Raw genomic sequence first — 14,246 nt, 5'->3', positions numbered from 1 at the left:
TTCAGTAAGTATTCAGACCCTTTACTCAGTACTTTGTTAAATCACCTTTGGCAGTGATTACAGCCTTGAGTCTTATTGGGTACGATGCTACAAGCTTGGCACACCTGTATTTGGGCAGTTTCTCCCATTCTTCTCTGCAGATCCTCTCAAGCTCTGTCAGGTTGGATGGGGAGCGTCACTGCACAGCTATTTTCAGGTCTCTCCAGAGATGTTCGATCGGGTTCAAGTCCAGGCTCTGGCTGGGCCACTCAAGTACATTAATTGACTTGTTCTGAAGCTGCTCCTGTGTTGTCTTTGCTGTGTGCTTAGGGTCGTTGTGCTCTTGGAAGGTGAACCATCTCCCCTGACTGAGGTCCTGAGCGTTCTGGCGCTGGTTTTCATCAAGTATCTCTCAGTAATTTGCTCTGTTCATCTTTCCCTCGATCCAGCTAGTCTCCCAGTCCCTGTCTCTGAAAAACATCCCCACAGCATGATGCTGCCACCCCCATGCTTCACCATATGGATGGTGCCAGGTTTCCTCCAGGCGTGACGCTTGGCATTCAGGCCAAAGTGTTTAATCTAGGTTTCATCAGACCAGAGAATCTTGTTTCTCATGGTCTGAGAGTGTTTAAGTGCCTTTTGGCAAACTCCAAGCAGGCTGTCTAGTGCCTTTTACTGAGTGGCTTCAGTCTGGCCACTCTACCATAAAGGCCTGATTGGCGGAGTGATGCAGAGATTGTTGTCCTTCTGGAAGGTTCTCTCATCTCCACAGAAGAACTCTGGAGCCTTTACAGAGTGACCATCGGGTTCTTGGTCACCTCCCTGACCAAGGTCATTCTCCCCCAATTCCTCAGTTTCTCCGGTCGGCCAGCTCTAAGGTCTTTAAGGACAATAAGGACTTTAAGGACAATTCCTTTGACCTCATGGCTTGATTTTGCACTGACATGCATTGTCAACTGTGGGACCTTTATATAGACAGGTGTGTGCCTTTCCAAATCATGTCCAATCAATAACATTTACGACGGGGGGACTCCAATCAAGTTGTAGAAACATCTTAAGGATGATCAATGGAAACAGGATGCACCTGAACTCAATTTTGAGTCTCATAGCAAAGGGTCTGAATAGTTATGAAAATAAGCTATTTCTGTTTTTATTTTTAATACACGAGCAAAAAATGTGAAAAAAACAGTTTTCGCTTTGTCATTATGGGGTATTGTGTGTAGATTGAGGGGAAAATGTATTTAATCCATTTTAGAGTAAGGGTGTAACATAACAAAATGTGGAAAAAGTCAAGGGGTCTGAATACTTTACGAATGCACTGCCATCTCAAGAGTATATGATTTCATGAAAATAGTACATTTCAGTCATTTATTAGACATTCAGAGCAACCAGCAACTTGCTCAAGGGCACATCGACATATTTTTTGCCTAGTCAGCTAAGGGGATTCTAACCAGTGACCATTCGGTTACTGGCCCAACACTCTTAACCACTAGGCTAATTACCTAGTACTTATTGTTTATTTTTCAATGATAGCATGTTTTTTTTTCTGTGACAGTGTAAAGCATATTATTTACAAATTCTATTGTTTTTTTTTATATAAAACTGCTTTGATACACAGTTTATCAACTACATATACTCCACCAACCAATTACATCCAATACACTTACCAACAACAACCACTACACCAGCATTTGCATAACACCTTCTGAACCAACCCTGCTAATTATTTTAGTAACCCATGTTGGCCAGAAAGCCTAATCCCTCTGTAAATGCGGATTACAGGGAGGTTGTTGGGTCTTTGGCCATGTTTGTTTTTAAACAGGCACCCTCTTAGTCCCAGAGGTTACCATTTCCCACCTGATTACCTATTAGCGCAGAGCGCTAGCTAATGAAGTTGTGTGAAAACACTTCTTCAACCCAACAATTTATGCTACTCATGAAATATACCATAAACCCAGTTAATCCCAAATAGCCCTTGCATGGCTTAACACCCTTAAGAATGCAGTAAACGATTAAATCTGTGATTTTCTCTTGAATCCAGGGGATGTGAGTGAGCTAGCCATCTGTTTGTCTCCCCTATCTAGCTATGTAAACGTAGCATAACAAGTTAGCTAGCAGACCCGCTGGACTTTACTCTGTTGCTTAGCAATGGTGAGTCTGTGACAGATTGGATTGTTTATATAAAGGATAGTTTAATGTGAGATCCAAGCCCCCTAATGGAGGGAAAATATGATGGGATGTCCAGAATTATGTTTTTTTTATTTTGTTTTGTTGTCATTTAGCCAATGCATAGTTATTTTACTAAATTGTCTATACATATCTGGTTTCTTGCTTTTAGTAACTCTTCAGAAATACAGAAAATATTACGTTTCCCTTACAAAAATGTACGATGGTACTACTATGGTACTTTCATTCATACCACGGTACTTTCACTTATACCATGGTATAGTCTGAACCATGGCAATGTACTGTGATTTTAGCTTAGAAGTATGATGGCACTACCATGGTAATGCCATTGTACCTAAATAATTTTTGGTACCATTCTTCATAATTGTGCGTAACCATAGCAGAATGTATAATGCAGGTTTAAACCATGCTATTTCCATAATCCACAGCTATGCCAAATTATGCAATACCATGGCATTATTTAGGTGCATGGCAGTACCATCATACTTCAAAGCTAAAACCCTGGTACATTTCCATGATTCAGATTTATACCATGGTATAAATGATGCAATCCATGGTAATATTTTATAGTATGGTACAATCTTTATTAATTATGCATTACCATAGTACAATGGCAGTATAATGCATTAAATAAATAAATCCCCCAAGGTCAAAAGAGGTTGGTTGGTATTATATTGATGAGTTTATATACCAGTATGGGCAAGTTTCTGATTAAGTCAGAGGTAGGCTACTACTGTTGGTCCTAGTTAATCTGTATCATCAAAGAAAAATAGAAGTTGTGGAAAAGGGAAAGTACTTAATGTATTACCAATACAGTTTTTTACTTGTTTGGGTTCCCTGTGTTGCCAACCTGAAATGTGGGAGAATGTCAGATACATTTGTAAAAATAGTGTATATGAACACCCCTTCAAATTTGTGGATTCGGCTATTTCAGCCACACCCATTGTTGACAGGTGTATACAATTGAGCACACAGCCATGCAATCTCCATAGACAAACACTGACAGTAAGTAGAATTACCTTACAGAAGAGCTCAGTGACAACATGGCACTGTCATAGGATGCCACCTTTCCAACAAGTCAGTTTGTCAAATTTCTGTCCGGCTAGAGCTGTCCCAGTCAACTGTAAGTGCTGTTATTGTGAAGCGGAAATGTTTAGGAGCAACAACTGCTCAGCTGTGAAGTGGTAGGCCACACAAGCTCACTGAACGGGACCACCGAGTGCTGAAGCGCGTAACGCGTAAAAATTGTCTGTCCTCAGTTGCAACACTCACTACCGAGTTCCAAACTGCCTCTGGAAGCAACGTCAGCACAATAACTGTTCGTTGGGAGCTTCAAGAAGTGACTTCCCATGCCCTAGCAGCCACACACAAGCCTAGGAACACCATACACAATGTAAAGTGTTGGCTGAAGTTGTGTAAAGATTGCAGCCATTGGACTCTGGAGCAGTGCCTTTGCATTATCTGGAGTGATGAAATACGCTCCACCATTTGGCAGTCTGACGGACAAATCTGGGTTTAGCCGATGCCAGGAGAACGCTATCTGCCCCAATGCATAGTGCCAACTGTAAAGTTTAGTTGAGGAGGAATAATAGTTTGGGGCTGTTTTTCATGTTCCGGGCTAGGCTCCTTAGTTCAGGTGAAGGGAAATCTTAAGGCTGCAGCATACAATGACTATCTAGACAATTCTGTGCTTCCAACTTTGTGGCAACAGTTTGGGGAAGGCCATTTCCTGTTTCAGCATGACAATGCCCCCGTGCACAAAGCCAGGTCCATACAGAAATGGTTTGTCGATCTGTGTGGAAGAACTTGACTGGCCTACATAGAGCCCTGACTTCAAACCTATCGAACACCTTTGGGATGAATTGGAACGCCGACTGCGAGCCAGGCCTAATCGCCCAACATTAGTTGCCGACCTCACTAATGCTCTTGTGGCTGAATGGAAGCAAGTCCCTGCAGCAATGTTCCAACATCTAGTGGAAAAGCCTTCCCAGAAGGGTGTAGGCTGTTAATGCAGCAAAGGTGGGACCAACTCCATATTAACACCCGTGAATTTGGAATGAGATGTTCCACAAGCAGGTGTCCGCATACTTTTGGTTGTGTATATGGGTTGGTTACTTTTTAAATGTAATCCATTAAAGTTACTAGTTAGCTGTCCAAAATTGTAATCCGTAACGTAACTTTTGGATTACACAAACTCAGTAACATAATCGGATTACATTCCGTTACTTTTAGATTACTTTCCCCTTATGAGGCATTAGAATAAGACAAAAATGTATGTTACAAGTTGAATGACATCTATTGCAGGATAAATCAATGTTAAAGTTTACATAGCTGGCCATATATGGATGTTAAATTTTACTTTATGGATTGGTTATGTAGGCTTCTAACCCATCACTTTCTACTACATATAATAATACGATTAAATTAGACTGTTTTTTAATGTAAAGATTTATCAGAATTACAGTCATTCCAATAAATGTTACAGACCTTGATCTTCAAGAATACTACTTTGAAATATGGAAGTATAGATTATCCAAATTGTTTTACCTGAGCATGACGCCAAAACCAAGGACTTATTAGCCAGCCCTACTCTGTTGTTTATGATTTTGTTGTCATAGAGGACTGATTGGGCTCATTGATTCGAGTTAAAAAAATAAATGCTGTGCTCATGGAATGACATGCTTTATTAAGTACTACTGAAAAGTGCTATTTACATGTGAAAAATGAATGTCATATTCTGCATTTGCTATAGGCCTATTGTTTATTGTTTTGTTGGTGACAATTTGATATCTTGATAATATGCAGCTGTTTAAAGGGCAAATCCACAGATGAAACAATAACAAAATGGTTGACCCGCCTCTGTTTTGGTAAAAAGCTGAGGGCCTCTGTTTTGGTAAAAAACAGGCTATAAGCTTATATGTTGGGTTCTCATGGAGTATGACAGTTGAAGTAAGCTCATGAGCCATTTATAAGTTATTTTCTTCAAGAATCAATGGATATATATAATTTATAAATCCAAAAATGGATGTAGCAATTACAGATTTCCCAATTTAAGGCTATCAAAAGTTTGAGCATGTGTCCATTAGGCCTATGGATTTTTTTATGATCAGCATGAATTAGATTGAGCAATAAAATCGCAATTTTTATTCCGTAGGCTTGGATCCGCAATATTTAGCTGTTGCAAGAGTGCATTTTCACTGGCTGTCCACTGGTAAAAAAACAACAACTAAAAAACAATGATTGATAGGCAGCTTAAACTTGTTGAATTCAACCATCATTGGGTTGAAATACACATTTAGATTTGTGAACAGCCATCCACAACCACAATCTGTATAGGGCACAAATAGCTAAATGAGAGAGCAGCAGTGTGATTCACATCAGTGGCTATATAGATATCAATAATAAGTGATATCCGTATCACGGTAGACTACACCACTGTTGTCATCCTTACCTCCACGCGTTTATTCAAATTGGATCATCTTTGGATGCCGACAGCAGTTGCTCCATTGTGAGTGTTTGGACTGTAGCCTACAAAAGCCTATTCCTGCTATTTTCCCGCGATCCATCAAACACATTTGGTGTGTCATCATATTGGTCTCTGACTTGTGGTCAGACTCGCTCAGGTGGAATCATTTTAAATGTGCGCCTTTTTCACTGCTGATTTGAATGTCATTGATAAAACAGAGAAGTGTCAAATATTTGTTTTCGAAAACATCCTTTCTGAATTTAAAAGTAAGTAATGCTCAAAGTAATCATTTCGTTTTTCAGAAGTATCTGTAATCTGATTACAATATGTTTGCTGGTAATTTATCACATCATAGTTACAGATATGGTCAAATTCGGTCAAATTCGGTCAAATTCATCCACACTGATCTCAACAAACCATTTCTGTATGGACCTCGCTTTGTGAACAGGGGCATTGTCATGCTGAAACAGGAAAGGGTCTTCCCCAAACTGTTCCCACAAAGTTGGAAGCACAGTATTGTCTAGAATGTCATTGTATGCTGTAGTGTTAAGAATTCCCTTCACTGGAACTAAGGGGCCTAGCCCAGACCATGAAAAACAGCCCCAGACCATTACTCGTTCTCCACCAAACTCTTCAGTTGCCATTATCCATTGGAGCAGGTAGCGTTCTCCTTGCGTCGGCCAAAGACAGACTTGTCCGTCGGACTGCCAGATGGTGAAGAGTGCTTTATCACTCCAGAGAAGGCGTTTCCACTGCTCTAGAGTCCAATGGTGGCGAGCTTTACACCACTCCAGCCGACACTTGGCATTGTGTATGGTGATCTTAGGGTTGTGTGTGGCTGCTCGGTCATGGAAACCCATTTCATGAAGCTCCCAACGAACAGTTCTTGTGCGGACATTGCTTCCAAAGGCAGTTTGGAACTCGGTAGCAAGTGATTTTTATGAGCTTTAGCACTCAGCTGTCCCTTTCAGTGAGCTTGTGTGGCCTACCTCTTTGAAGCTGAGCCGTTGTTGCATTTCCACTTCACAATACCTGCACTTACAGTTGACTGGGGCAGCTCTAGCAGGGTAGAAATTCAATGAACTGACCTGTTGGAAAGGTGGCATCCTATGACGGTGCCACATTGAAAGTCACTGAGCTCTTCAGTAAGGCCATTCTACTGCCAATGTTTGTCACAGTCAATGAAGGGGTGTCAACATACATAGTGTATCTTGATTTTATGTTTCACACATGCTGCTGGTGGGTTAAATCTAGATTTGGTTTCCTCTATCGTAATCGCTCCTCTTTCACTCCACCTGCCAAACTAACCCTGATTCAGATGACCATTTTACCCATGCTAGATTACGGAGACATAATTTATAGATTGGCAGGTAAGGGTGCTCTCAAATGACTAGATGTTCTTTACCATTTGGCCATCAGATCTGCCACCAATGTTCCTTATAGGACACATCCCTGCACTCTATACTCCTCTGTAAATTGGTCATCTCTGTATACCTGTCGCAAGACCCACTGGTTGATGCTTATTTATAAAACCCTCTCAGGCCACACTCCCTCCTATCTGAGATACTTACTGCAGCCCTTATCCTCCACATACAGTGGCTTGTATTCACCCCCCTTGGCATTTTTCCTATTTTGTTGCCTTACAACCTGGAATTAAAATAGATGTTTTGGGGGGGTTGTATTATTTGATTTTCACAATATGCCTACCACTTTGAAGATGCAAAATATTTTATATTGTTAAACAAACAAGAAATAAGACACAAAAACAGAAAATTTGGGCGTGCATAACTATTCATCACCCCCAAAGGAAATACTATATAGAGCCACCTTTTGCTGCAGTTACAGTTTCTTGGGGTATGTCTCTATAAGCTTGGCACATCTAGCCACTGGGATTTTTGCCCATTCCTCAAGGCAAAACTGCTCCAGCTCCTTCAAGTTGGATGGGTTCTGCTGGTGTACCGCAATCTTTAAGGTCTTACCACAGATTCTCAATTGGATTGAGGTCTGGGCTTTGACTAGGCCATATCAAGACATTTAAATGTTTTTCCTTCAACCACTTGAGTGTTGCTTTAGCAGTATGCTTAAAGTCATTGTCCTGCTGGAAGGTGAACCTCTGTCCCAGTCTCAAATATCTGGAAGACTGAAACAGGTTTCCCTCAATAATTTCCTTGTATTTAGCACCATCCATCATTCCTTAAATTCTGACGAGTTTCCAAGTCCCTGCCGATGAAAAACATCCCCACAGCCTGATGCTGCCACCACCATGCTTCACTATTGGAATGGTGTCCTCGGTGTGATGATAGGTGTTGGGTTAACGCCAGACATAGTGTTTTTCTTGATGGCCAAAAAGCTACATTTTTGTCTCATCTGACCACAGACCTTCTTCCATATGTTTGGGGATTCTCCCACATGCCTTTTGGCGAACACCAAATGTGTTTGCTTATTTTCTTCTTTAAGCAATGGCTTTTTTTCTGGCCACTCTTCCGTAAAGCCAAGCTCTGTGGAGTGTATGGCTTAAACTGGTCCCATGGACAGATACTCCAATCTCCGCTGTGGAACTTTGCAGCTCATTCAGGGTTATCTTTGGTCTCTTTGTTGCATCTCTGATTATTGCCCTCCTTGCCTGGTCTGTGAGTTTTGGTGGGTGGCCCTCTCTTTGAAGGTTTGTTGTGGTAACATATTCTTTCCATTTTTAATAATGCATTTAATGGTGCTCTGTGGGATGTTCAAAGATTTGGATATGTTTTCATAACCCAACCCTGATCTGTACTTCTCCACAACTTTGTCCCTGATCTGTTTGGAGAGCTCCTTGGTCTCATTGGTGCCGCTTGCTTCGTGGTGCCCCTTGCTTAGTGGTGTTGCAGACTCTGGGGCCTGTCAGAAGAGATGTATATATACTGAGAGCATGTGATAGATCATGTGAAACTTAGACTGCACACAGGTGGACTTTATTTAACTATTTATGTCACTTCTGAAGGTAATTGGTTGCACCAGATCTTATTTAGGGACGTAATAGCAAAGGGGGTGAATACATATGTGCACCACTTTTCCGTTTTTTATTTTTAATAATTTTATTGTCAATCAGTGTTGCTTCCTAAGTGGACAGTTTGATTTCACAGAAGTGTGATTGACTTGGAGTTACATTGTGTTGTTTAAGTGTTCCCTTTATTTTTTTTGAGAGGTGTATATTGTTGTCTCTACCTTCTTGCCCTTTATGCTGTTGTATGTGCCCAATAATGTTTGTACCATGTTTTACCATGTTTGGCTGCTGCCATGTTGTGTTGCTACCATGTTGTTGTCACGTTGTGTTGCTACAATGCTATGTTGTCATGTGTTCCTGCCATGCTATGTTGTTTTCTTAGGTCTCTCTTCATGTAGTGTTATGGTGTCTCTCTTGTTGTGATGTGTGTTTTCTCTTGTTGTGATGTGTGTTTTCTCTTGTTGTGATGTGTGTTTTCTCTTGTTGTGATGTGTTTTCTCTTGTTGTGATGTGTGTTTTCTCTTGTTGTGATGTGTGTTTTCTCTTGTTGTGATGTGTGTTTTCTCTTGTTGTGATGTGTGTTTTCTCTTGTTGTGATGTGTGTTTTCTCTTGTTGTGATGTGTGTTTTCTCTTGTTGTGATGTGTGTTTTCTCTTGTTGTGATGTGTGTTTTCTCTTGTTGTGATGTGTGTTTTGTCCTATCTTTTTATTTTATGTTTTATTTTTAATCCCAGCCCCTCCCTGCAGGAGGCCTTTTCCCTTTTGGTAGTCCGTCATTGTAAATAAGATTTTTTTCTTAACTGAACAAAACCATGGTCTTTTTTTCATTGTACTGCCATGGTTAATTTTTGTACCATGTTAGCTAGTACAAAAATATCATGTTTTGTTTGGTCACTGCCATGGAAGGAAAATGCCATGATGTTTGTGTCAGTACCATGTAATTTTCCTGCGATGGTAGTGACCAAAAAAACTAAATAGTTCAAAAAAAATGTACCATAGTAGCACAATGAAAAAAATATCATGGTACGTTTTTTGTAAGCGTTTCCCCAGTGTCAATGCTCATCAATTTATCATTGTTGGGAATGCTCATTGTACTCTACGTAGTGTTGTGGTGCGTAATTCATAGATCACCTGTCCCACTCGGAGTGTATGAAACCTGTCTTTCTGTCTGTATTCTTCTTTATTTCTTCTCCTGAATTTCTCTAAATTGTGTTTGGTGGTGGACTGTGATAAAAAACTTCTGTGGCTCTCTTTTCTCAAAAGAGACCCTGGGCCTAGCAGTATCTTTTGGAACAGCAATAAATCTCATCCCAGGCTTCTTGGCCTACACATTAATCTCCACCGTGGCCCACTTTCCCTGGATAACACTCCTTTAGAATGGTGTCGCAAGCGTTTCATTACATGATTAATCAGAGCACACAGTCTTATCTGACGGAAGCTCTCTCGGGGAAGGGAGAGGACTGGAGAGACACATTCCTTGAGTCAGGCACTAATGGAACTCAGTACTTGGGTCAATCCACCCGTTAAGTACGTTTTGAGAAGCGTAACTTTGTTGAGAAAATATATATACAGTACCAGTCAAAAGTTTAGACACACCTACTCATTCCAGGGTTTTTCGTTATTTTTTATATTTTCTACATTGTATAATAATAGTGAAGACATCAAAACTATGAAATAACACATATGGAATCATGTTGTAACCAAAAGAGTGTTAAACAAATCAAAATAGATTTTATATTTGACATTCTTCAAAGTAGCCACCCTTTGCCTTGATGGCACTCTTGGCATTCTCTCAACCAGCTTCATGATGTAGTCACCTGTAATGCATTTCAATTAACAGGTGTGCCTTGTTAAAAAGTTAATTTGTGGAATTTCGTTCCTTCTTAATGCGTTTGTGCTAATCAGTTGTGTTGTGACAAGGCAGGGGTGGTATACAGAAGATAGACCTATTTGGTAAAAGACCAAATCCATATTATGACAAGAACAGCTAAAATAAGCAGAGAGAAACGACAGCCCATCATTACTTTAAGACATGAAGGTCAGTCAATACGGAGAATGTCAAAAACTTTAAAAGTTTCTTCAAGTTCAGTCGCTAAAACCATCAAGCGCTTTGATGAAACTGGCACTCATGAGGACTGCCACTGGAAAGGAAGACACATAGTAACCTCTGCTGCAGTGGATAAGTTCATTAGAGTTACAAGTCTCAGAAATCGGCAATCAACTGCAGATTGCAGCACAAATAAATGCTTCACAGAGTAACAGCCACATCTCAACATCAACTGTTCAGAGGAGACTGTGTGATTTTTAAAATGTATTTAACCAGGTAACAAGTTCTCATTTACACTGCGATCTGGCTAAGATAAAGCATAGCAGTTTGACACATACAACAACACAGAGTTACACATGGAATAAACAAACAAACAGTCAATAATACAGTAGAAAAAGTCTATATACAGTGTGTGCAAATGAGGTAAGATAAGGGAGGTAAGGCAATAAATAGGCCATGGTGGCGAAGTAATTACAATATAGCAATAAAACACTGGAATGGTAGATGTGCAAAAGATGAATGTGCAAGTAGAGATACTGGTGTGCAAAGGAGCAAGATAAATAAATAAATACAGTATGGGGATGAGGTTGGATGGGATACTTACAGATGGGCTATGTTCAGGTGCAGTGATCTGTGAGCTGCTCTGACAGCTGGTGCTTAAAGCTAGTAAGGGAGGTATACGTCTCCAGCTTTAGTGATTTTTGCAGTTCATTCCAGTCATTGGCAGCAGAGAACTGTAAGGAAAGGCGGCCAAAGGAGGAATTGGCTTTGGGGTGACCAGTGAGATATACCTGCTAGAGCGCATGCTATGGGTGGGTGCTGCTATGGTGACCAGTGAGCTGAGATAAGGCGGGGCTTTACCTAGCAAAGACTTGTAGATGACCTGGAGCCAGTGTGTTTGGTAACGAGTGTGAAGCAAGGGCCAGCCAAAGAGAGCTTACAGGTCGCAGTGATGGGTAGTATATGGAGCTTTGGTGACAAAACGGATGGCACTGTGATAGACTCCATCCAATCTGTTGAGTAGTGTTGGAGGCTATTTTGTAAGTGACATCGCTGAGGTCAAGGATCGGTAGGATGGTCAGTTTTATGTTTGTCAGCATGAGTAAAGGATGCTTTGTTGCGGAATAGGGAGCCGATTCTAGATTTCATTTTGGATTGGAGATGTTTAATATGAGTCTGTAAGGACAGTTTACAGTCTAACCAGACACCTAGGTATTTGTAGTTGTCCACATATTCTAAGTCAGAACCGTCCAGAGTAGTGATGCTGTATGGGTGGGCAGGTGCGGGCAGCGATCGGTTGAAGAGTTTATTTTTACTTGCATTTAAGAGCAGTTGGAGGCCACAGAAGGAGAGTTGTATGGCATTGAAGCTCGTCTGGAGGTTAGTTAACAGGTATACAGAATGGTGTCGTCTGCGTAGAGGTGGATCAGAGAATCACCTGTAGCAAGAGCGACATCATTGATGTATACAGAGAAGAGAGACGGCCCGAGAATTGAACCCTGTGGCACCCCCATAGAGACTGCCAGAGGTCCGGACAACAGGCCCTCCGATTTGACACACGGTGAATCAGTAGTTGGTGAACCAGGCGAGGCAACCTTTTGAGAAACCAAGGCTCTTGAGTCTGCAGATAAAAATGTGGTGATTGACAGAGTCTAAGCCTTGGCCAGGTCGATGAATAAGGCTGCACAGTAATGTCTCTTATTGATGGCGGTTATGATATTGTTTAGGACCTTGAACATGGCTGAGGTGCACCCATGACCAACTCTGAAACCAAATTGCATAGTGGAGAAGATACGGTGGGATTCAAATCTGTTTGTTAACTTGGCTTTCGAAGACCTGAGAAAGGCAGTGTAGGATAGATATAGGTCTGTAGCAGTTTGGGTCTAGAGTGTCTCCCCCTTTGAAGAGGGGGTTCACCGTGGCAGCTTTCCAATCTTTGGGAATATTTACATGGGACACGACAAAGACGTCTGACTGCTACGCCAAAATATCTTCTATTTTGCCAATTGGACTGGACCCCTTTACCACACGGAACCCTACTAATCCATCACAACTGACGAGGAGGCTCCGCACGATGGAGGAAGTCTGTTATAGTGTCCTCGTGCGGAGCCTCCTCGTCAGTTGTGATGGATTAGTAGGGTTCCGTGTGGTAAAGGGGTCCAGTCCAATTGGCAAAATAGGTATAGTGGCCCAAGAAATTCAGCTCATAGTCCGATATGCTATAGACAGCTAGCAGGCCGCGGCTAGCAGGCTAGCAGATGGGCATTCAGGGGACGTCGTGACAAAGGAGCCAGTTGAATAACCCCCTCGGGCAAATTACGTCGGTGGTCCAGTCGTGAAGGATCGGCAGGGGTTCGTACTGGCAGTAAGAGGGGTCCAGGTATAGGTATTGTAGCCCAGGAGTGGCTGATGGACCTCTTCAGCTAGCCGGGAGATGGGCCTAGCATGGGATAGCTCCAGGCTAATTGGTGCCTGTTTCGGGACAGATACGTTAGCCAGGAGTAGCCACTCGGATTGCAGCTAGCTAGCTGCGATGATCCAGGTGAAAAGGTTCAGAGCTTGCGGTGGGAATCCGGGGATGTGGAGAGAAAATAGGTCCGGTATGCTCTGGTTTGAATCGCGTTGTGCAAACTGGCAAGAGTTTTCCGAGCTATAGGTTAGCTGATGACCGCTAGCAGTGGTTAGCTGACTACTAGCTAGTAGCTAGTTAGCTGGCTAGCTTCTGTTGGGGTTCCGATTTGGGTGAGGCGGGTTGCAGGAGAGTATTTTGAAGTTGAGGTTTAGAAAAATATTTTTAAAAGATTTGCGAAGAAAATGATATAAAAGATATTTACATGGGACACGACAAAGACGTCTGACTGCTACGCCATCTTGGGTTCTATACAAGACACGTCAAGAAATCAGGCCTTCAGGGTCTAATTGCTAAAAAGAAACCACTACTAAAGGACACCAATAATAAGAAGAGACTTGCTTGGGCCAAGAAACTTAACCTTTTGTAACTAGGGAGCAGTATTTTCATTTTTGGATAAAAAACATTCTCTTTTTAAACAAGATATTTTGTCACGAAAAGATGCTCGACTATGCATATAATTGACAGCTTTGGATAGAAAACACTCTGACGTTTCCAAAACTGCAAAGATATTGTCTGTGAGTGCAACAGAACTGATGTTACAGGCAAAACCCAGATAAAAATCCATTCAGGAAGTGCCGCATTTTTTGAAACCGCCTCATGCCAATGACTCCTTATATGGCTGTGAATGAGCTACGAATAAGCTTACATTTTCTACGTATTCCCCAAGGTGTCTACAGCATTGTGACGTCTTTTTACGCATTTATGTTGAAGAATAGCCGTAAGGAACCACATTTAGCAAGTGGTCACATGCAGGCTCCCGCAGAAAATATTGTGTAAAGTACACAAGTAGCCATTTTTCCAATCGCTTCTTATGAGAAACCAATTGTCCCGACGGATATATTATCGAATTGTTATGTGAAAAAGACCTTGAGGCTGGATTCTAAACAACGTTTGCCATGTTTCTGTCGATATTATGGAGCTAATTTGGATAAAAGTTCGGCGTTGTAGTGACCGC

The sequence above is a fragment of the Oncorhynchus kisutch genome, linkage group LG21 (assembly GCF_002021735.2).
Source record: "Oncorhynchus kisutch isolate 150728-3 linkage group LG21, Okis_V2, whole genome shotgun sequence".
In the NCBI taxonomy this organism is placed as follows: Eukaryota; Metazoa; Chordata; class Actinopteri; order Salmoniformes; family Salmonidae; genus Oncorhynchus; species Oncorhynchus kisutch.
The sequence above is the reverse complement of the archived record's forward strand: the minus strand, read 5'-3'. Positions refer to the sequence as shown.